The sequence below is a fragment of the Pleurodeles waltl genome, chromosome 6 (assembly GCF_031143425.1).
Source record: "Pleurodeles waltl isolate 20211129_DDA chromosome 6, aPleWal1.hap1.20221129, whole genome shotgun sequence".
NCBI lineage: Eukaryota > Metazoa > Chordata > Amphibia > Caudata > Salamandridae > Pleurodeles > Pleurodeles waltl.
Window position 1 is genome coordinate 1,082,453,029 of NC_090445.1, and position 24,036 is coordinate 1,082,477,064.

Genomic DNA, 24,036 nt, shown 5'->3' on the forward strand with positions numbered 1-24,036 from the left:
TGAACAGATCCTAAAGCTACTACGGGACATTCAGGTCCAACTCAGCAGGCGTTGAGGTGGACATTTTGTGGCCTAGACAAAGCTTCACTTCCCCATGTATATAGTTTATTCTCATACTTGGGTTCTTTAGATGGTTAGGGTTAGATTAGTTAGCATAATGTAGTTAAGTTTAGGCCATAATAGTTGTATTGTAAGGGGGTGGGTTTTTGATGACTCTTTTTCTTCTGTGTGGGAGGGTGGAGGGGTGATGTGTTGGGTATATGTTATGTTTATACAAAAATATAAAAATAGAACAATTCATAAACTACAAAACATATACATTTGTTTAGCTTATCTGTTTAGTTAGTTAATGTTTAGTTGTAGTTACTGTTGCTTGTCAATGCAGTAGTTAGTGACATTTGTGACTATATGTATCTCCTATGGTCAAGTTCCTTTCAGGTTCATAATGGTGTTACATCAGTGAATCAAGACATTATTCTGCAATGTACGTGGCACTCTGGTTGTGTATGAATACACATCCTAAAACTGGTAGTCAATCAGCATTTTTCTGTGTTATGAAGTTATGGGACTTCCATTTTCAATGTTTTTGTCACTGCACTTCCCCTAAATCTAGGTGTTGTTACTGAGTCACTCATGGCTGCCCTTCACATTGTTACACATGCATAATTTATTTGTTACATCAATGTAGTACTGTTGCTATCATCCTTGCTGGCCCAGCCACTTGTGTAGTGTTTGGTGTTATCTATCACAGTACATGCATCCTAATGACACATGCCATGCTTGAAAGCCTCAGGTAATACTTGCTAGCCCACATAGTTACTAGTCACCCTAATTATGTTGCAGTCAGTATGTGTGGTTTTGTTTCTGACACTAATCTACACATATGCCTTAGGTAATTACTCAGTGGCATAATTACAAGCCGCTAGCACCACCATGCTCAATGTTTTTGTGACACTATAGTGGTGATGTTTTTCTTTCCCATATGTACAAGTTGGCATTGTGCCACTTTGGATACCTCAAAGCCACTTTTTATATTTTGCTCCCCTGGGCATGCAATGTGTGTTGCTATGGGCATATCCATGCAACACCCATTGCTTTGGAAACTGCATCAGATTTACGACACATGTACCTGAGGCAATGGAAGAACACTCACACCAGCCCAGGAGTGGAGTGTGCATGTCACAACATGGAAAAATACTTCTATTTCTACACATTTTAGCTTCTTCCATTTGTGCAGCACTCTGCAACACTCATAAAGAATTGAAAGATCCATTATGGATTGTTTATGTTCCGGAAGAGAACCCTTCCTGCATTCCCTGCAAAACTAGCACACATTGCACCGTGGTGTAAGGATGCCTGCATTGGCACTAGGCAGCTTATTTAACACAGCTCTACATAAAACACACGCTTGGGCAGTACTCTTTTCTATACGTCACTAGCCTGTTTTTTGGAAAGTTACAGCTTAGTGCAGCAAAATTGCTTGTGGAACTGTGCTGTGCCATTTCTTTGTACATAGGCCCCTCGATGTATTGACTTCACATATTGCATACAGTTCCAATAGTTACTGCCTCTGACACAATTTCAACACAGATTAGGTAAAGAGTGAATTTGTTTACATGTGCAAAGATATTATGTGGCGTTCTGTACATTGCACAGGGGAAAGACGCCATTAGAGATCCTAAATCATTGGATGTCCATACAGAGTCCTGGGGTAGAGGAACATGTCATAAGACATGTAGGAGAGGAGGCATCCATCAGGAGGTGATCACATTGCCATTATGTAGGCTTGGGCACATTGACAGTCCATATGTCTGATTGGTCAACAGTGGGAGAGTGTAGTGACTTGACTTCTTTTTCTGCTCTGGCCTTCACCTGGTTATTGGTCTAGGCTGAGGTTCTCTCCCCTGGGTGGACTCTGTTGCCTGAGCCTTGGACTATGTATTGATCAATTCTGTTAGCTCGTACAGATTTGATGGCTTTATCTTTGCCCATTGTGATGGGACTGCTCGTCTGGATTCTCTAACACGCAGGAGAGACTGAGAGATCAACAATCCCCCACCACCCCTAGGTGTGCCCTGGACAGCTGTGTGTCCTGTAGCTGATGTTTAGCAGGTCTGCGCTACTGTATGTGCAGTAGCCTTTTCTAGAAGTCAGGGCCCCTCCTCGTAAATCCCACCATGGTGAGTCTCCAGCTTCTTTTCTGTTTTCTTCTTTTTATTTTGTTTTGTTATCCTTTCAAAATAAGAGGGGGCCAGCACTGGATTAGCGCTCACTGCCGATAGCTGCCATCTCAAGCTGAGCCGTTCCGCACTCCCTGTCCCTCTCACCCTGGTCCCTGCGATTCCTTACCGCCAGGTCGGAAGGATGGGTGCCATCAAGAAGGAGGGTGGGGTCTGCTATTAGTCGTCTGGTGCCCCCATACAGGAGGCTAGGACAGGTGGCCACCCCGAGTCCCACAGTGTATTTCAACGGGCCCAAGGGTCACAGCATCCTTTGCACTCCCAGGCTGGCCGGGCCTCAGCACAGTACCATTGCAGCAGCGATCGCACTCTCCTCAGCAATGCTCAGTGTCTCTACGGATGCAGAGCCTCCAGTTTTGGGCCCTCTAAGACAACTAGGACCCAATATGTTTCACTTTACTGCAGGAAGCCACGGCCCCCGTGGGTGCAGCTTTCTTACTGTTTTTTTTTTTTAATTGAACACATGACTTTTCAGACAATTAATATTTTGGAAACTGCTTTCAAATTAATTTCTAAGCCCCAGATTTATTTCATATTTTGTTGGTGGCATAACCAAACCTTCGTGGAGCAGGATACACTGTTGTGGTGTGCCCTCTCTGTGCAAGAAGGGACTCGGATTAAAACACTCTCAGAACTGATTTTTGCTCTTGGTCTAGCTTTGCAATATGAGGACTAGTATCAGAAGAACTGCTGTATTCTTGTGACACTCTGTCCAGGGTCTTACTCAACTATTCCCCCAAAAAAACAGAAAAGAGAACATTAATATTGGCAGTGCGTGCCTCAATCCTACACTTAGGCCGTCATTATGAACTTGGTAGTAATCACCGCCGACCGCCGTAGCGATGGTGAACAGAAGACCGCCAGTGGCGGTAGACTGCACACCGCCGAATAATGATGCCAAAAAGTAAAACCTCCAAAAATCCTGTAACCTCCACTCACTGCCAGGGCCTACGACGGCAGAAAGGCAGCACACCCCACCCCACCACCGCTATGCATACAAATCCTTCGCCCACCAAATAATGAAGCACAAATCTGCCAGATAGTAAATGCCGAACGACCATTGGTGGTACGGACCACCACAGCCAGTAATGGGACCCACCAACAATACAAGCACACATTGGCAACTTTGAAACCCACACACCTGACACACATCCACAACACTATAAAACACTCACACACATACCCCACAATCCTTTGCATCGCCAATAGCATGACAGAGATTGACAACACAACACGCATACACTGAACCCAACCACACAAGTCACACACACAAATACACCACCAAAACACATACAAACCCTGAACACCTTTACAAGCCACACACACAACCACACAACAGTACCCTCACCAATACACCCACAAGACACCACCCACAACACACACCATGGCGCCCCCTAAGAACCCCCGCTTCATAGATAAGGAGCTAAGGACCATGGTGGACGAAATACTCAGGGTCGAGCCACAACTATTCGGGGCACAGGTGCAGCAGACACCTGTGGCCAGGAAGATGGAGCTATGGCAGACGATAGTCAACAAGGTCAACGCAGTGGGAAACCATCCACGCACAAGGGATGACATCTGGAAGAGATGGAACGACCTGCGCGGGAAGGTTCGGTCAATGGCATCCAGGCACAACATCGCCATACAGAAGACTGGTGGCGGTCCCTTACCTACTCCCCTGAATACACCGACTGGGAGGAGAAGGTCCTGGCTATCCTGCATCCGGAGGGCCTCACTGGACTCACAGGAGGACTGGACTCAGGTAAGTCAACTACAATACCTTAAAAGTCACCCCACCTATAATGCATGTATCACTCCACCCCTCTCACTACCACCAGGACCCCATCCCTTGCCCAGTCCATAACACCCACATCCAACTCCCCTGCATGCCCACGATCCCACAAACAGACCTCCATCCAGCCACCTGTGCACAGTCACCTACCCCTGCATGGATTCCCAGTGGCACTACAGCACCCACAATGCACCTCCAACTCCCACATAAAATGCAAAGTAATGTACACAAAGGGACCTTGCATGCCACAACAGTGGAATAAAACCATCAAATAGGGCAGAGCAGTGCAGAAATTTCCAAAAAAGTACCTGACACACACTTGTCCATTCCCCCCCACACAGGCATCACCACCCATGCCACCCGGACCCAGATGCCAAGGAGTCCGAGCACCCCACCTGAAGACAGAGGCCCCACTCAGGAGAGAGCAGAGGGTTGTCTGGAAATAGAGGAACTCCCTGGCCCATCACACAGTCCTGGACTGTCACCCTCCAGCAGCCCCACCCAGGACACCACTGACACCCCTACCACACAGCCACCATCATCAGCCCTGGCCAAACGATCACACACCAGTGTCTCCCATGCATGGACTGGTGGCCCACATGTACAGAGGCCAGTGTCTTCAACCACCAACAGGCAGGATGATGAAGGACCAACTACAAATGGGACTGCCAGATCTGTGCAGGGGACACAGGCACATGGGGCTAGGGCCAGTGGGGGGACATCAGTGGCCCAGGGGGGTGGCCAAAGGATGGATGCAGCAGCCTAGGAGGTGATATACCACCATACCCAGGACAGGATGGGCCAAATCCTGGCCAACTTGGAGCAGAATCAGAGGCTGCAAACATCACACCACCATGAGGCCATGGATCAATGGTAACAGCTCAATGCCACCATGTCCTCCATTGCAGAGGTGCTGCAGCACCAGTACCACAGCCAGCCTGATTCCTCCACCCACCTGCAAGCCCCGACCACTAGCCAGGACACTGCCCTGCCCTCTACATCTGCAGCAGCTACTGGACTGGTGGCACTGCCAGAGGGTACACAGGAAACCAGCACCCCTACCCCTGCAGCCTAGCTCCAGCTATGCAAGCGTGCCCTCAGACCCAGACATGCCACTGAAACACCAGCCAAGACCAAGCCCAGCGCTAGGAAGTGACTCTACCCTTAACTGTCTCCCTTGGGTGCCGGTGTGCTACCTTGTTGACATGCCACTGCCATCACACCATCTTCCAATGGCCACATGGACCAAAACCCAGTGCTACCAACAGCTGAGCATATGTACCTGAGTATGTAAGGTGCACCATGTGCTCCCTCCCTTTCACTGTCCCAACACTTATGTATATTTTGCCATTCAAAAAATACACCTATGCACTCAAATCGTATGTCCCTTGTCAATATGAGATATGAATTGTGAGTGTGTATGCACTAGCCAGTCAATTTCATAATCATACCTTTATTGCAGGACGGGATCCAACGGACCGCAGTGTCTGAATTATGTCACACTGTACATAATATTGGGTTTCCTGGCACATGCCACTTCAGTCATCAGTTAGCATTGTCACTGACTATAGACACCACATTACCAATTACATGAGTCAGACTGAAATTATGCAGTGAATACTTCAGCATCATTGAATAGTACCTTAGAGTCACTGGAAGTATAGGCGTATTAGCTGGGTCTTGGAATTGAGATCTTCCCCCCGTCTTCATCACTATCACTCTCATCCCCTCTCTGAGGTTGCTGGGCTGTTTGGACAACACCCTCCTCTTTCAGAAGGGGGATAGCTTTCCTCACAGCCAAGTTGTGCAGCATGCAGCAGGCCACCACTATCTTGCATACCTTGTCAGGGACATAGCACAGGGATCCCCCAGAGAGATGGAGACAACAAAATCTAGCCTTCAGGAGACCTATAGTGCGCTCAATCACATCACACTCCTAGTACGTCCATGGGCCTCATTATAATTCCTCTCTGCAACTGTCCTGGGATTCCTCACAGGTGTCAGGAGCCATTGCAAGTTGGGGTAGCCAGAATCACCTGCAAAAGTTGGCAAAACAGGACCTTAACAAACTGACTTTACTTGCATATAGCCTGGCTGTCAGCTATGTACTGATCCAGTGTCATACACACTCACCTATGAGCCATCCTCTGTCCCGTTGTAGTTGTTCCATCATGTGTGGTACACTGCTGTGTCTCAGGACAAAGAAATCATGGACTGAGTCTGGGAACCTGGCATTGACATGTGATATGTACTGGTCAGCAGTACACACCAATTGTACATTCATGGAGTGATAGTCCTTCCGGTTCCTGTACACCTGTTCATTCACTCTTGGGGGTATGAGAGCTATGTGGGTTCCATCAATGGCACCAATCACATGGGGGATATTAGCAACAGCATAAAATCCAGATTTGATGGTGGGAAGTTCAGCCCTTTGGGGAAACTAGACATATGTTTGCAAGTGTTGAAAGTAGGCATCCAAGAATTTGGACAGGGTGAGGCTGAACATTGGCTGTGGGACCCCTGCACCCATTCCCACTGTCACCTGAAATTGAGTGCAGATAGCACTTGCCGGTGTCAGTACATGATCCATTAATGCACAGAGGTCATGGATAGTAGCTCTATTGAGTCCGTAGGTGATAATGATGCGATATTCCTCCATAGTTTCCAGATCCACCAGGGGGCTGTATACAGATGGGGCCCTCCCTCGCCACATGGGTCTGTAACTGTGGTGGAGGAAAGAACACAATCAGAGTGTCAAGTTATACTTGCATCCCATGAGGTCACTGTATTTTTGTAAGTGCAACACATAGGTAACACACACAAATGAAAAGTATGAAGTACATCGTCAGGCAAATGTGTGCTGAGTTAACTCTGTCATAATGGCATCCCAGGGTGGACACACTTCCAAAGATGGGTACATGTGAGGATCAGACACTCATGTGAGCAAGGGAGGAAGGGCGGAGAGTTTGAGGCCCTGGATGAGGCCCCTGGCCAGGCTATGGTGACGTGGTGGTAGCAAAATAGCAGCCTCCTGCCATCCAGGTTTGATAGTGTGGAAGTGACTTCATTCCGCTGGCATTAGTCGTCATGGCAGAAGGCGGTGTTCACAGCTGTGCCCCTGATCATTGGATTACATGGTTTTCAGTGGGGAACCTGAGCCAATCATGATCGCCGACAGCGGTGACGGAGCACACCGCTGCGGTACCTATGCCATTTTGTCTGACCCTTGACACTTGACTCCTGATTCCCGTGCAGGGTAGTACTCCACTGTGTTTGCTGCTGTGTCTTGACTCTGGTCCCTTGAGATGGTGTGGGTTACAGGGGAATATGGCCTGGCCTTCACCACGGAGGAGCTGGAGAAGCTGGTGGACGGGGTCCTCCCCCTGTATGCGAAGTTGTATGGGTGACCAGAGGAGCAGGTGAGTTGGCATCTGTCATCCTTAGATGTGTGTGATTGTGGTGGCTGTCTGTATGCATGTGGGTTCGATGTATAACTGGACGTAGATTGTCTGGTATGTACTGTATGTGCATTGAAAACATGCCTTTCAACAATGGCCGTTCCATAGGGAACGACATGTCATCTGTATTCGGTGCACACATACTGACGTCTGCTTTTTGCTCTGTTTGTCCCATGCAGGTCAGCGGCCATCAAAAGAAAGGCCTGTGGCAAGCCATCGCTAAGGAGGTGCGGACCCTGGGGGTCTACAACTGGCGGAGCACCCACTGCAGGAAGCGGTGGGAGGACCTGAGGTGCTGGGCCAGGAAGACTGGAGAGGCCCAGCTAGGGAAGGCCTCTCAACGAGGAAGGGGTGCCCTTCGGACCCTGACCCCCCTAATGGCCTGCATTCTGGTGGTGGCCTATCTGGATTTGGATGGGCGCTTGAAGGCAGCACAGCAGCCACAAGGGGGTGAGTATCAACATTGTTGTGATACTGCTTTTATGTATATATGTTGGTGCTGTAGTATGTATGCATTCTAGTGCCAGGCACTTGGACAGGTGTGTTCCTGCAGTCCTGCCCCCTCAAAGTCCCTGGGATGGCGTGAGGGCTAGTTTGGGCAGTCTCTATAGGCCCATGGGGGGGTCCCCTTTCTGCCATCTGTTATGCATTGTGGCCTCATGGACTTGTAAGTGCATTGGTTGGGCATAGTCTCTCATGGGTGTACTTCACACAGTGTATCAGGTCAATATTTCATGTGGGTTATGTGGTGTATTCTGGGGTAATGGCCACTAGTCAGGGGCACAATCATGACGTATTTTGTATGTGCTGCGTTTAAGTGTGTGACCTGGATGGGAGTGTGTGTGAGCCAGAGATGTAGATATATTCAGGTTTTGACAAAGTTCTCCCTTGTTTTGTCTCTCCACCCCTGGGCTCTTGTGTCCTTTGTGTACATCAGCATCATCTGGCGAGGAAGCAGTGGCTCCAGCGGGTGGGGAAGCAGCAACCCACGGTTCCTAGGAGGCAGAGTCGACGGACGCCAAGGGGACCAGTGGGTTGGAGGGCGAGGGGAGTACCACGGGGCAGGCAACTACCACTGTAAGTAGTGATTCTGGTACCTCCTCCGATGGGAGCTCCTTGGTGGTGGTGGACCCTACTGGGCACACCCATTCTATATCATCTTCCGCCACCCCCATGCCATCACCGCCCTCCCAGTTGCTCCCCACCCAGTTGCCCGTGCCCACTCACCCAGGAGGGTGGGCGTCTCCTTCGCCGCAGGCACCTCATCCCCTGCCCCAGTCAGCCCCGCTGCCCTCGCGGAGGAGGCTATTGACCTCCTGAAGACCATCTCTGTAAGGCAGACAACCATTGTGAATGCCATCCAGGGGCTAGCATCCCAGATGCAGCAATGCAATGCAAACCTGGAAGGCATACACAGTGCCATGTCTGGCCTAAAGAGATCTTTTCAGGCTCTGGCCTCCACTTTGACGGCAGCCAGTGTCCTTAATGACCACCTTAATTCTGAGCCAGCTCTCTCAGAGCATCTCAGCTGATGGCTACACGCGCTTAGGGAAACACTGACAGGAAATTCTTTGAATTCCTGTCACATGTTGTGTTTCCCTGGACCAACCCTCGCTTTAAACACCATTGGTGTTTATATTTAGAGAAATTGTTCTCCCTTGTGGCCATATTATATATTTTAATTCCTTTTTCATATTTTCCATTTATCTAATATTTAGAGCACCAGCGAGGATGCTTCCCATTTATTATTTGCGTGACTATGTATTTTTTCCTCAAAGACTTTTTTTGTCCTAAAATATAAAAAAAAAAAAAAAAAAAAGAAGGAAAAATATATTTTTTATCATACTCTTATTTTGAGTTTGGTGCTCTCACTCTCATAAGGGACCAGTCTATTGGCAATGAAAACGCATCCTTTCAGGATGCACAGAAAGAGTGGCCTCCCCAACGCCTTCCCCCAGAGGTGAGTCAAGCGCTTTCCATAGCGATTTCCCGTGCATTTGCACTTCTTAGGGAACAGGTTGATAAGCTCACGAAGAGCATTCCAGGGGTTTTTAATGACCCCGCTCAGCCCAAACTGGGTCCTAGTGGGGTTAGATCAGGGGGAAGAAGGCCTCAAAGAGTGACACGGGGCACCTGGAAGGTTTTGATAAACTAACCGAAACCTTCCAAAAGAGTGTGCGCATTCTTAAACATTTGCCCTACTGGGAGGAAGATCAAACCATAGAAATGAGTGACTTCGTCACAAAAAATTCAGACCTTTTCTTTTGGGTCCCCCATGGAGGGGAGGGTGTTTCGGATGCTGATTTTTTCCTAAAATGAGGAACAAGAATTGAGTAGACCTTGGCGTCCTAACTCGCTTTCCCCTGATTTGTTGCCGGTTGGGCTCAAAGAGCTATTTGCCTGTTGGGGGATGCAGAAGGCAGAAGATCCCTGCTTATTAACCCTTTCGCAGCCAAGGACGTAACGGTTATGTCCCTGGCTGCAGCGCTGAGGTGCCAAAGACGTACCCGTTACATCCTTGGACTGGCTTCCCCCATGAGCTTAAGTGTAGGGATGGAAGGGGAATCGCTTCCCCTTCCACCCCACCCCCTCTGGCCCCCGTGACGTCTGATGACATCAGCGCGCAATCGCACACTGACCTCATCAGAGGCTTGCCCCGCTGCACTGGAAGCTCAGCTTCCAGCGCGGATCAGAGGAGAAATGCTTTTGCATTTCTCCTCTGATCACGTGGAGGGGCCAGGAGAGGCATCAAAGGAATGGAAAGGCTTTTCCTTTCCTTTGATGTCTTTCTCAGCCTTTCTGCTGCCCGATCGCAATGCAATCGGACAGCAGAAATGCCCACTAGACACCAGGGAGTTTTTTTTGTTTGATGTATTTTATGCCAATGAGGAGTGGCCCCTTGGGCAAGGGCTGCTCCCCAGGGAGGCAAATTATCTGTAAATTATCTGTAGGTCATTTCTGCCCCTCCTGGGGGCAGATCGGCCTATTATAATTACGCCAATCTGCCCCGGCGGGGGGGGCAGAAAACGCTAGACACCAGGGATACATTTTTTTTTGTTTAATGTTATTTTTTGTATATGTGGGGAGTGATTCCTTAGGCAAAATTACTTTTAGGCCATTTCTGCCCCCCTTGGGGGCAGATCCGCCTATTTTTAAACCACTAGACACCAGGGATTTTTTCTTAAAATATATTATTGAATGAGGGGAGCTCTCCCTTGGGCAAGGGCCTCTCCCCAGGGGAAAAATATTTTTAGCCCTTTTCTGCCCCCCCCGGGGGCAGAACAGCCTTTTATAATTAGGCCGATCTGCCCCCGGGGGGGGGGGTAGAAACCCCTAGACACCAGGGTTATATATATATTTTTTTTGTTTACTTTATTTTTTTATATATGGGGAGCTACCCCTTAGGCAAGGGTCACTCCCCTGGAGGGCAACTTCTATTTAGGCCATCAGATCGACCTATTTGTATTAGGCCAATCTGCTCCCCTTGGAGGCTGATCGGCCTATTTCTAATAGGCCGATCTGCCCGCGGGGGAAGAAACCACTTAGGCACCAGGGATTGGTGTGTGTGTTTTGTTTGGGGGGGGCAGCCCCTTGGGCAAGGGTCGCTCCCTATGGGGGCACATTACTGTTGGCCATATCTACCCCCTTCGGGCAGATCGGCTTATTTTTGGAAGGCCCATCTGCCCCCAAGCCTTCTTCTGCAGCCCTTTTTCCCATTTTTTTTTTAAAAACAGAAATGTTCACTGTATTTTGGCTAATTTCTTGGTCTCCTTCAGGGGATCCCACAAAGTTTGGGTACTTCTAGAATCCCTAGGATGTTGGAAAAAAAGGACGCAAATTTGGCATGGGTAGCTTGTGTGGACAAAAAGTTATGAGGGCCTAAACATGAACTGCCCAAACAGCCCAAAAAAAAGGCTTGGCACCTGAGGGGGCAAAGGCCTGGCCTCTCGAGGTTCCGGCAGAGCCAAAGGCAACCGCATCAGAGGAGGAGCTAACACACCAGGAGGAGTTTCCTGTATGCATTAGCCCTTTTCCCCCTCCAGATCTGGGGGGAAGACTTCTGAGATTTGCTCCCAATTGGGAGACAATAACAAAGGATCCTTGGATCCTTTAAACAGTTTGTGGTTTACACAGAGTTCTACAGAACTGCAATACAGCAATCCCGTCCCAGAACTTTAGTTTTCTCAACTCAGGAGATGAATCTCATATATTTAGAAGTGGAGCATCTCCTACTGAAAAAAGCCATTTGCAAACCTGCTCTTCACCCGAACGGGTTTTTAAGCAACATTTTTCTGGTACAGAAGAAAGACAAGGGTTTTAGCCCTGTAATAAACTTGAGAGATTTCAACGAATGGATGGTTTATCGACACTTCAAAATGGAAGGCATTCATCTATTGGGAGACATTCTACTTCCGAACGATTGGATGATCAGATTGGACCTCAAAGATGCATATCTTTCAGTCCCCATTTTTCCTCCTCATCAGAGATTTTTTCAGTTTTATGGAAAGGGCAGATATAAGAGTTCAAAGCTCTCCCTTTCGGTCCAACCTCAGCTCCTTGGTGTTTTACCAAGCTCATGAGACCGGTAGTAGAATTTCTTTGTACAAGGGGAATAAGGGTGGTAATTTATTTGGACGATATTCTTCTGATGGACCAATCCCTAGCTCAGCTGAAATCCAATCTGAACATGACTATTGCACTCCTCCAGAATCTCCGCTTTGTAATCAACAAATCCAAATCAAAGACAAATCCATCCCAACAAACAGTTTTTCTAGGTTTCCTTGTAAGTTCTGTCTCAGCATCCCTCAGCCTTCCATTATCAAAGCTTTCTAAGATTCTGAATGAACTCAAGAAGGTTCTCAGAAGAGACAGAATTTCACTCCATCAATTGGCCAGGATTGTGGGACTTCTATCCTCGTCAATCCAAGCCATCTTCCCAGGTCCTCTTCATTACCGTGCATTACAGAGATTAAATACTTCTCATCTCTGAAAGGGTCTAACTTACTCGGAAATTATTTCCTTATCCCCAGAAGCCCAAACAGAACTCCAGTGGTGGATAGATCACATGGATGCCTGAATTAGCACAGCAATATTCGGTACTTCACCGTACATGACTATAGAATCAGACGCCAGTCGTCTGGCATGGGGAGCCAGATGTCGGGAAATATCCATGGGCGGCAGATGGTCTGAGGGAAGAACTCTCTCTCCATATCAATTGTCTAGAACTTCTGGCAGGATCCTTTGCAATCAAGTCTTTCACGAAGGAAAAAGGCCCTCATTACGACCCTGGTGGTCGGTGATAAAGTGGTGGTAATACCGCCAACAGGCTGGTGGTAACTACTGCCAAATTATGACCATGGTGGAAAGATCTCCAAAAGACAGCCAATGTACCACACCGACCGCCAGCGCGGAAACAACAGCCACCACGGCGGGAGCCGCCTACAGCCAGGCGGAAGTCAATGTTCCGCCCACCATATTATGACCGAGAAAACCGCCACCTTTTCCGGGGCGGTACCAACGACATCAAAAGCCTGACGGCAACTGAGCTCAGAAGGGAAAGGACTCACCATTGGAGACACAGGGAACAAGCACGCCGCCATGGAACCTGAGCTGCATGTCTTCCCCATGATCTTCTACGTTCTGCTCCACCACGAACACCAACGCCGGATAAGACTACAACGGTGAGTACAGCCACCAAACACACAAGGGAGGGGGGAGGAAAACGACAGTGACACACACACACGCACAACACCCCTTCCCAACACCATACACACAACCAGATGCATTACAAAAACAATTTTACCCCGTAACTCGGATGAATAATGCAAGGACAAAACGATTTCGCCAAAGTGTTTGTAATAAGATCAACAAAGTAGAAATAATAAGTTAGGCAAGATAATAGATATATACATATGTACAGAATTAGGGACCAGCCCAGTCCACTATCTGCGTAGTCCACATGGCCACAGACCAAAGTCCAAGGCCACACATGTCACCTGCCTCAACACGGAGAGAACACTGCAGGGGCATCAGTTGGTAAATAGGCAGGCACCTCAGTGGGGTGGGGGGGCACCTCAGCCGGGAGATGGAACACGACCACTGGTTCTGGAAGGGGCAACATGCCCTGTGCTTGGTCCTGGGTAGTGCAAGGTTACAGTCTCTTATGTGGGTGTCTCACCCACTGGTTCTGGAGGGGGCATTGTGCCCTGTGCTTGATCCTGGGGAGTGATGGGCATATGGGTGTCTTACCCACTGGTTCTGGAGGGGGCATTGTGCCCTGTGCTTGATCCTGGGGAGTGATGGGCCACAGTTTCTCGAGTGTGTGTCTTGCCCAATTGTTCTGGAGGGGGCATCGTGCCCTGTGCTTGATCCTGGGGAGTGATGGGCAGGTAGCTGTCTTATCCACTGGTTCTGGAGGGGGCATCGTGCCCTGTGCTTGATCCTGAGGAGTGCTGGGCATGTGGGTGTCTTACCCACTGGTTCTGGAGGGGGCAACGTGCCCTGTGCTTGATGCTGGGGAGTGCAAGGTCACAGTCTCTCAGCTGGGTGTCATACACACTGGCTGTTGAGGGGGCAGGCCGCGCAGCAGCCCACGGAGGCAGGGTTACATACCGTCTGCTGCCAATGACGGATGCACAGTGGTGGTGGTGCTGCTGGTGGGGGGAGGCTCCTGCCCATCCCCTGCAACCTCGGACAGCTGCACAATGGTGGTGGTGCTGCTGTTGGGGGGAGGCTTCTGCCCATCCCCTACAACCGCGGATGCCTGCACAGTGGTGGTGCTGGTGGGGGGAGGTTCCTGCCCATCCCCTGCAACCTCGGATGGCTGCACAGTGGTGGTGGTGCTGCTGGTGGGGGAAGGATCCTGACCATCCCCTGCAACCTTGGACAGCTGCACAACCATGGATGGTGGTGAGGGCTCTGTCACAGTTCCTGCCCAAGGCCCCTTTGTCTTCCTGCCTGCTGGTGCTGGCTCCTTGGTCTTCCTGGCAGCTGGGGCAGGCTCCTTTCCCTTGAGGCTGCCTGGTGCAGGCTCCTTCACCTTCAGGACATGTGACCTGGATCCTTTTCCACCATGAGTGGGTGTGGTGACGACTGGGCCCGTGGACTGTGTGGCTGAGGTGCTATTGCTGGGTTCTTCCTACCCTGCCCATACATGCAAGACACGGGGAGGGATAGGGAAGAGGTTAATGGTGGAAAGGAAAAGCTTTTTAGGGACATTGGGACGGGAAGAGGGAGAAGGAATATGAGTGGAGGAAGAGGGAGTGGTTGTTGGGGTGCCTGTCTGCTGCTTTTGGGTGCAGGTGCATGGCCTGTGTGCTATTGTGAGGTGGATGGCTGTTGGGTGTCTGAGTGCTTGCGTTTGTGTACTTTAGGAGGGGGGCTGACACAGTGGGAGAGGACACAGGAGACGTGTGCATGGCTGTTGCGGAGCTGTCTGCAAGTGAGGTGTGTGTTCTGCATTGTGATGCTGGTAGTGCATGATAATGTAGTGCATGCAGTTGTGAGTATGGACAGAACTGGGTGAGAGGTGGTGGAGGAGGGGGAGACAGTGGAAATAGTGGATGTTGGTGTGCATGCAACTGGATGGTGTTTGTGTAAGTGCCTGTGGGATGAAGTGTGGTGCTTGAGTTTGCCTGTACCACTCTTGTCTGTTGTCACGTCTGCATGCTCATCTGCCTGTGTGCTTGGGATGGGTTGAGATTGAGTAGAATGGGACTGGGCAGTAGAAGCTGGAGGGGGGAGGGTAGAAACAGGGAAAATGGCTGCCATCAGACAGGAGGCCAGAGCCTGGACCGATCTCTGTTGGGCCACCAATCCAGTGTTAATGCCCTCCAGGAATGCATTCGATTGTTGCATCTGTGCTGCCAGCCCCTGGATGGCATTCACAATGGTTGACTGCCCTACAGAGATGGATCTCAGGAGGTCAATAGCCTCGTCACTCAGGGCAGCAGGGCTAACTGGGTCAGGGCCTGAGGTGCCTGGGGCGAAGGAGATGCCCACCCTCCTGGGTGAGCGGGCACAGGCAACTCAATGAGGGGCTGCTGGGAGGGCGGTGCTGGTATGTGGGGTGGCGGATGTATCTGTAGCTGGGTCGTCACAGAAGTGTCCGCCACCACCAGGGAGCTTCCATTGGAGGACGTAGCTGTCTGAACTGTCCCTTCAGTCTCCGCTGTGGTGCTCCCCTCGCCCTCCATCCCACTGGTGCCCTCAGCGTCAGAGGACTCTGCCTCATGGGTCCTGTGGGATGTAGCTCCCTCTGTCGCCGGTGCCTCTGATCCTCTGCCAGATTAAGTTAATGCACATAAGGACCGGATGACAAAACAAAATAGGGGGGAAGAGACAAAGGATACACTGGGTCAATGGCTGCACCAACACCACAGTTGGCGTACACAGCACCCTCACACACAGGGAACAGGCCTACGCAATATGCCATAGCACTGCCAGAGAAATAGTTAGCAGCCAAGGCATGGGGAGGGGCACACACCGCTAAATGCAGCACACCTGGGACCCACGCTACCCTGACCAGTTGTGGATGCCTACGACCTAGGTAGCAAGATTAATCCCTTCAGAACCCTAGCCACCAGGGGACCTACGCTGCAATGTCAGGCCTGGCCTAGGCGCACCCACTGACACACATCCCCCACCCGGATACCATCCTACCATGCGCAAGTTGAAATGATGGGCAGTGTACTCACCCTCTTGTTGCTGCTGTGATGCCCTCAAGCGCCCATCCAGCTCAGGATAGGCCACCGCCAGTATGCGGGCCAGAAGGGGGAGTCAGGGTTCGACAGGTACCCCTTCCTCATTGGGAGGCCATCCCCAGCTGGGCCTCCGCTGTCTTCCGTGCCCCGCGTCTCAGGTCCTCTCACCGTTTGCGACAGTGGGTGCTCCGTCTGCCATAGACCCCCAGGGTCCGCACCTCCTTGGTGATGGCACACCATATACACTTCTTTTGATGGGCGGTGACCCTCATGGGCAATATACACAGGAAAATACCATTAGACCAACAGTCCTGCTTGTACACATATGGCCCACCATACCCGTTTCCATCACCATTGCCACATACATGGCCCAGCACACAACCTAAACGCCGCCCAAAGGACATCCACCCACCCCCCTTACACGAGGCCTTCACACACACCACTCCATGCATTCATGCCACATGCATCGTACCCACAGTGTACTCACCTGTTGGTCTGGAGGCCCATACAGCAGTCTATACTGGGGTAGGACCCCATCCACTAGTCTCTCCAACTCCTCTGAAGAGAAGGCTGGGGCCCTTTCCCCAGTCACACGGGCAATGGTAGGTTCCAGACACAGGTCACATCACCACATGCAGTATAGGTCCTCTCCTGTGGAAGATCAGGTAGCAAGTGAAGAATCAGATAGAAAATGGCAGTCACGTCCGCGGCTGTGAATACCGTCACCGCCGTATAGATCACCATTGCCCACTGTAACCCATAGGGCCCAATTATAACCAATGAGGAGTTGCACAGCGGTTCCCGACCACCGCCTGCAACGGCGCACAACGTCAGTGGATTTACCTAATTTCCACCTGTCCCACCACACAGGACAGGCAGATGCCATTTCAGGGGGGGGCAGGCCCTGGAAAATTTCTGCATCACTGGTGACATTAGGACACACTGGACAAATCACTCTGACCCATTACAAGTTAACAGTATGCAAAGTTATGTTGTAGCTCCATTGTTCAGTTTGTGACCGCCTCCTCACTCTTTTGCCCCATAGATTCCTACAACTGCGGATGAATAGGAGATGGAGACATACCCCCGTGTCCAGAACCCTTGTGAACTTGGATGCACTAGAGGAGAGGCACATTATCCTCACCTATAGACTGGACAGAGCCACAGTCACAGAGCTGTGTACCCAATTGGAGCCTGACCTAATATCTGCTATCCGTCACCTTACTGGGATCCTCCCTCCTGTGCAAGTTCTATCAGTGCTCCATTTCCTGGCAACTGGTTCTTTCTAAGTGACAGTGGGCTTGGCAGCAGGAATGTCACAGCCAGTGTTCTCAATAGTGCTGACAAGAGTGTTGTCTGCCCTGATTAAACACATGTGCAGCTACATTGTTTTTCCCTAGGTTGAAGATTTGGCCACAGTGAAGGCCGAGTTCTATGCGATGGGACATATCCCCAACATAATTGGGGAGAATGATTGAACACATATTGCATCTGTCCCCCTACCCCACCAGAATGAAAAGGTGTTCAGAAACCTTAAGAGTTTCCACTCTATAAATGTACAGATGGTGTGCTTGGCGGACCAGTACATCTCCCATGTCAATGCTAAGTATCCTGGGTAGGTGCATGATGCCTTTGTCCTGAGGAATAGCACCATCCCGACTGTGATGGCCCAACTACAGAGGCAGAGTGTGGCTAATAGGTGAGCCCTGGTTCCCACCCAGTAGATGTTGGTTTATGGGTATGGTGTAGGCCATATGGAATAGTGTGTGGCTAAATGTTGTCCCTCAATATTTCAGGTGACTCTGGTTACCCCAACCTATCATGGCTGGTGTCCCCTGTGAGGAATGCCAGTACAAGGGCAGAAGAACATTATAATGAGGCACATGGGCGAACCACAAGGATAATTTAAAGGATCTTTGGCCTCCTGAAGGGCAGGTTCCGGTGCCTCCATCTGACAGGTGGATTCCTGTGCTACTCACCCAAGAAGGTCTGCCAGATAGTGGTGGCATGCTGCATATTGCACAACCTGGCCGTCAGACGCCATGTCCCATTCTTGCAGGAGGAGGAGGCTGGAGATGCCTGTGTGCCAGCAGTGGACCCTGTGGACTGTGAGGATGAGGAGGCAGAGGATGAGGATGAGGACAACAGAACATCTGTGATCAGATAATACTTCCAATGATACACAGGTAGGACAGCGTTACTTCACATTTCAATGACATTTGTTTGAATATCTGTGGCACTGGCATGCTGATATTTCCCACCTCTATGCCCACTTACTGTTCCCTCTGGCAATTCATTTTGCAGATGTTGGTGACCTCACATATACTCCTGGCGTGATCACTGCAGACAGCTAAAGGTCATTAATCTATGCTCATTTTCTGTACAGTTGATTTGCAATGTTTGTATCTGTTTCAATGAATACATAATTGATGTACATGACATACTCAAAACTTCTATTTTTCCCCAAGGGTGTTTATTGAAGTTTTAAAATATAGAGGGGCAAGTGCAATGGGTTGGGGTGATGATGGAGGAAAGTCCAGGGTACTGTTCCAGTCTGTTTGTAGCACAGGTGCATTGTCCAAGGGGACATAGAAAGGGGAGGAATGGCAGTTCAAGGTGGACAGGGTGACTAAGTGGGACACATGGGTGACAATCAGGAGAGTCTAATTTCCTGGCAGGGGTCTTGGCAAGTGTCCCTGGCTTCTGTCTTGATCGCAGGGAACGTTTGTGGGGTAGTTCTACTTCTGCGGGGTGAGGGGTGCTGGTGGCCTGTGTGTCCTGTGGCGTGTCCTGTGGCGGGGCCTCTTGACCACTAGCAGTAGAGGAGGTGGAAAGCTGTTCAGATGTCTGGCTAGTGGCAGGGGTCCGCTGTTGTGTGACTGCCTCCCTCATAATATTGGCCATGTCTGCCAGCACCCCTGCTATGGAGATCAGGGTGTTGTTGATGGCCTGCAAGTCCTCCTTGATCCCCTGGTACTGTCCCTCCTGCAGCCGCCTGTTCTCCTGCACATTGTCAGGGATCTGGCCCATCGTGTCCTGGGAATGTTGATAGGCTCCCGGGACCTCTGCAAGTGCCTCCTGGAGGTCCCTGATGGGCCAGGTAGGTCATCCAGATCCTGACAACCAGAGTTGCTGTCATCACTGTGGGCCTCTTCAGTTGGGGGGACCTTAATATTGCTGGCACCTCCTCTCTGCTGACATTTGCTGGGATAACTGTGGGGATGTAAATGGTGTGTTATGGTTTTTTTTTCTGACATATTGTGCATCTGTGGCTTGCCCTCTTTGGTTATATTTGCCCTGGCAGCTTTCACTTGTTTACGTTGGTGTATGGTGGGATGATTAATTCTCTATAGTGTGCAAGCTTTAGTGATGAGTGATTTAGTCCATGCAGGGATGTGAGTGGTGACCATGCATTGGTAGAGCATGCAGGGCTTGCCATTGGGATGACTGAGATGTGATGGTGGGGTGTGTGGGAAGTGGTGGAGTGATGGGACTGAGGGTGAGGGTGGGGGTATGTGATGGCATGCAGGTAGGGGGGTGTTAGTAGTACAGAGTTGACTTACCAGAGTCCAGCCCTCCTCCTACTCTGGCCAGGCCCTCAGGGTGCAGGATTGCCAAGACTTGCTCCTCCCATGCTGTTAGTTGTGGGGGTGGTGTGGGGGTCCACCGCCAGTCCTTTGTACAGCGAGCTGGTGTCTTGCTGAAATGGAACGTACCTTCCCCCGTAGGTGGTTCCACCACTTCCTGATGTCATCCCTGGTTCTTGGGTGCTGTCCCACGGCATTGACCCTGTCCACTATTCTCCGCCATAGCTCCGTCTTCCTAACTATCGATATCTGCTTTACCTGTGCTCCAAACAGCTGTGGCTCTCCCCTGAGGATTTTCTCCACCATGACCCTTAGCTCCTCCTCTGTGAAACAGGGGTGTCTTTTTGGTGCCATGGGTGTTGTGTGAGATGTGTAGGTGAGGGTGTGTTGGGTAATGTGTTGGGGTGTGTGGTGTGGGGTGCGTGAGTGGTGTCTAAGTGTGTATAGTGTGTGGCTCTGGTCGTGTATGTGGTCTTGATGTCTCTCTGCTGGCAATGGTTTGTAATGGTAAAGGGCTGTGGGTAATGTGGGTGTGGTGTGTGTATGGGTGACAGTTGTGTGTTGTTTGAATTGTCAAATGTGGTGTTGTTTTCTATGTGTGTGACCACTGTGAGAGCAGCGGTATGTCCTGCCAATGGTTTACAGCCATTGAATATCCGCTGTGTGATTTGTGGGTCATAATGTGGTGGGCGTTTTTCTGTTGGTGTAACAGTGTGGGTTTGGATACCGCCAGTTTATCACTGACCTTTGGTGTCGTGGACTTGTGTCTGTGGCTGAATACTGACGGATTGGTGTGTGTGTGTGATAATATGGTGAAGGGATATCCGATGCGGCGGCGGTAAGTTGGCGGCAGTCAGCGTGGCGGTAGGTGGGATTTCCCGCAATGTCATAATGAGGGCCAAAGTGTGTTGTTCCATTCTCATGAGGATGGACAACATATCAGCGGTTCAGTATATCAGTCCCCTGGGGGCACTCGATCGAATGCCCTCTCAGATCTACCTAAAGACTTCCTGCATTATTGCCTTCAGAAACAGATCTCCGTAGTGGCAGAGTATCTTCCAGGGATCAAAAACACTGTAGCAGACTGGAATTTCCAGGAACTTCACAGACAACACAGAGTGGAAATTGGATCGACAAATGTTTCTAGCTCTGATGGAATCTAGACTTCTTTGCTTCCCGTCTAAATCATCAACTGGCAAGATATGTCAGCTGGAGACCAGATCCGGAAGCGGTAGTGATAGATGCTGTTCTTCAAGATTGGTCAAAGCATCTTCCGTATGGCTTTCCCCCATTCATAATGATTCCCAGAGTTGCAGCTCAGGTAAGACGTCAAACTGCGTCCTTGATTCTAGTTATTCCGATTTGGATATCTCAAGCATGGTTCCCTACCACTAATGGAATTGTCTTGGGATCTCCCAATCAGATTACCATCATTCCCTTCAATACTTCTCAATCATCAAGGATCTCTTCACCCGTTAGTTCTCCAAGGTCACCTTTGTCTCATGGCCTGGAGGATTTCCGGGGACGTTGGAAAAACAGACACCTTTCAAAGGAAGCTAATCATTTCATTCAACAAGCCTGGTCCACAAGTACTACCAACACATATAGATTGGGTTGGAACCGATGGAATCGTTGGTGTGTGGAGAAACATCTTGATCCCTTGGGGGCAGAACTTATGTATATCCTAAATTTCTTGGCCGAGCTGGCCCACTCAGGTCTAGTTTATCATACCATTAATACCTTTAGGTCAGCCATATCTGCAGGCCATATCTCCTTTAATAACAAACCAGTAGGTGAACATCCATAGATATGTAAATTAATGAAAGGCATTTGTTTTTCTAAGCCCTCTGAGCCCAGGTATTCAGGATTATTGGTCATTAACGTAATTTTAAATTTCCTCTCCCAATGGCGCGATAATCATCTTTTATCTCGTAAACAAATATCGGCTAAATTGGCTATTCTACTATGTCTTATTTCCTGTAAAAGAGTATCTGATGTTAGAGCCTTAGATCTATCTGCTAGAGCCTTTAAGTGTAGTTAACTGTATCAAAGCATATAAAGACATTACACTGGACGTCAGACCTACAGGCGAAAATCAACTTCTCATTGCCTTACAAAAAACATTTAAAGCAGTTTCATCCCATACTATTGCAAGATGGGTTAGATGGATCATGTCAAAGGCAGATATTGACATTCATAGATTTGGAGCTAATTCCATGAGAGGAGCAATGGCTTTTAAAGCCATACAGGTAGGTGGTAGACTTGAAGAAATCATGAATGCAGCGGATTGGTCATCGGAATCCACCTACAAAAAGTTCTATTTTAAACCCATTTTATAACCCGCATCTCTGGTTGTAAGTAAGCTTTAAACATGCATAATCCTTGCCTCAGGTCCTGACATAGAATGAAAAATGTCCTAGCTAACGAGAAGGAAAGTTTCAATTCTATTAAGGACACGGAGGCGTGGATTATCCCACCCAGACATTTGATCTCCATAAAAGCCTCTCCCTCCCTTCAACTATTACCTCTATTATTCCATTAAGTAACCATTCACTGCAATGCCTTCAATGCTTTAAATTATTGACTGTTGAATACAAATTAGTCTTTGCATTTTTCTCACTGAACTTTTGTTCCATTCAGCATTGTATTTTTTCTTCTGCAACATAACAAGGTTGTATAAAGAACTTGATCATGTGTTTATAATTTACTTTATCTACACAGGCAATAACCAAGGAATGGATTAATCTACCTTCACCTTTAACTTCCTCGAGTCAAGAAGAGGAACAGGAAGGGACGTCATACCTACTTATAGGCTGGACTGTGTTGTGATTGGAATGTTTACAGACTCTAATACTATGAACCTCATGGGACATGTAGTCTTATTTATTTTACGTTTTTGTTCTGTACTTTGAATCTGCTGTGGAAATAAAGTGAAGAAGGTTATGCATAATCCTCGCCTCCGTGTCCTTAATAGAAATGAAACTCTCCGTCTTGTTAGCTAGGAAAGTTTTCATTATGTCACAGTAAACCCCATGCAAGGTGTGTTGAATTGGTACCATCATAATCTGCTGTGGCAGTTTGCGAATACCCATCAACGTGTGAGTATTCACAGAAACCTCTCTGACCCGTTCAAAACTGTCAGAGGTTTGGACCAGCAAACCAAAGGAGTAAATTGCTTCTCAGAATGGGAAGGGGGGGGGGGGGGAGAAAATTCCATAATTTTGTGGGGTACAATGGAGGATGTTTTACTACACAGGAAAATACTTTTTCCTTTGGATTAAAACAAGCACAAATGCAAAGCAAGCTTTGCCAATGATAAAATGAGCTATTTGTAAAATCTGGATTTTTGAAATAGTAAGATCCAAACATGTCACATAACTAAAATTTCACAGGCGAGTAGTATACCTGGAATCCTGAAACTGGTGCAGGTTTCATTGCCTACTACTGCCAGTGTTTGTGAATTTCAAAAAGTAGTATGTTTGGATCCGTTCAAGGAGTGCTCCTATGGGTACAGATTTGCTACTTTTTTGCAAATCAGTTCAGATCCAAAAATTAAACAAGTTAAAACATTCTATTAGTTTAGACTGTGTATTCTACCTGTTAGAATATAGCAACGGAAAATAAATAAGGGCCACTCTGATTTGTGCTCGTACGACCTAAGTGGACAAAGAACACAGAAGCATTTTATGCTGCACTGCACAAACATCTTGTCCATAAGGATACAGATCCTCTGCATTTTGTTCTGAAAATATAAAGTATGGTACTACAACGAGACAATGATTTTGTTTCACCGGACTGATCTAGTATGCATTTGGTGGCAAGATACATTGAAAACGTTTTAATGCCAGTGAATTGTACTGTGATTGCTTAACTGCTGCTCTTATTGCAATTATATTTATTTTTAATTAATGATGTGCAGTGTTTTACATGCATGGCCTGCTTTATTGGCTAACTGGGCTTTGGGGTGAATAATTATTGCACTTCAATTATATTTTATACCCAAATGTATATTCTGATCCATTATGTAATTGTTTTTTCATTTCAATGGTATATGTGTAACTAATTACTTTAGTCCCAAATGTTCTTTAATCTTAATTGTATGTTTTTTGTAAGCAGAGACAATTATCAATGATAAATAAAATAATGCCCTCATCCGTGTTACTTCGATATCTAGGAATTCTGGTATTGACAAATGATCCGGAGGTGGGCATCGGGTCAATCTTAATGCTTCGTGTCTCACTCGAGTTTTCACAGTAT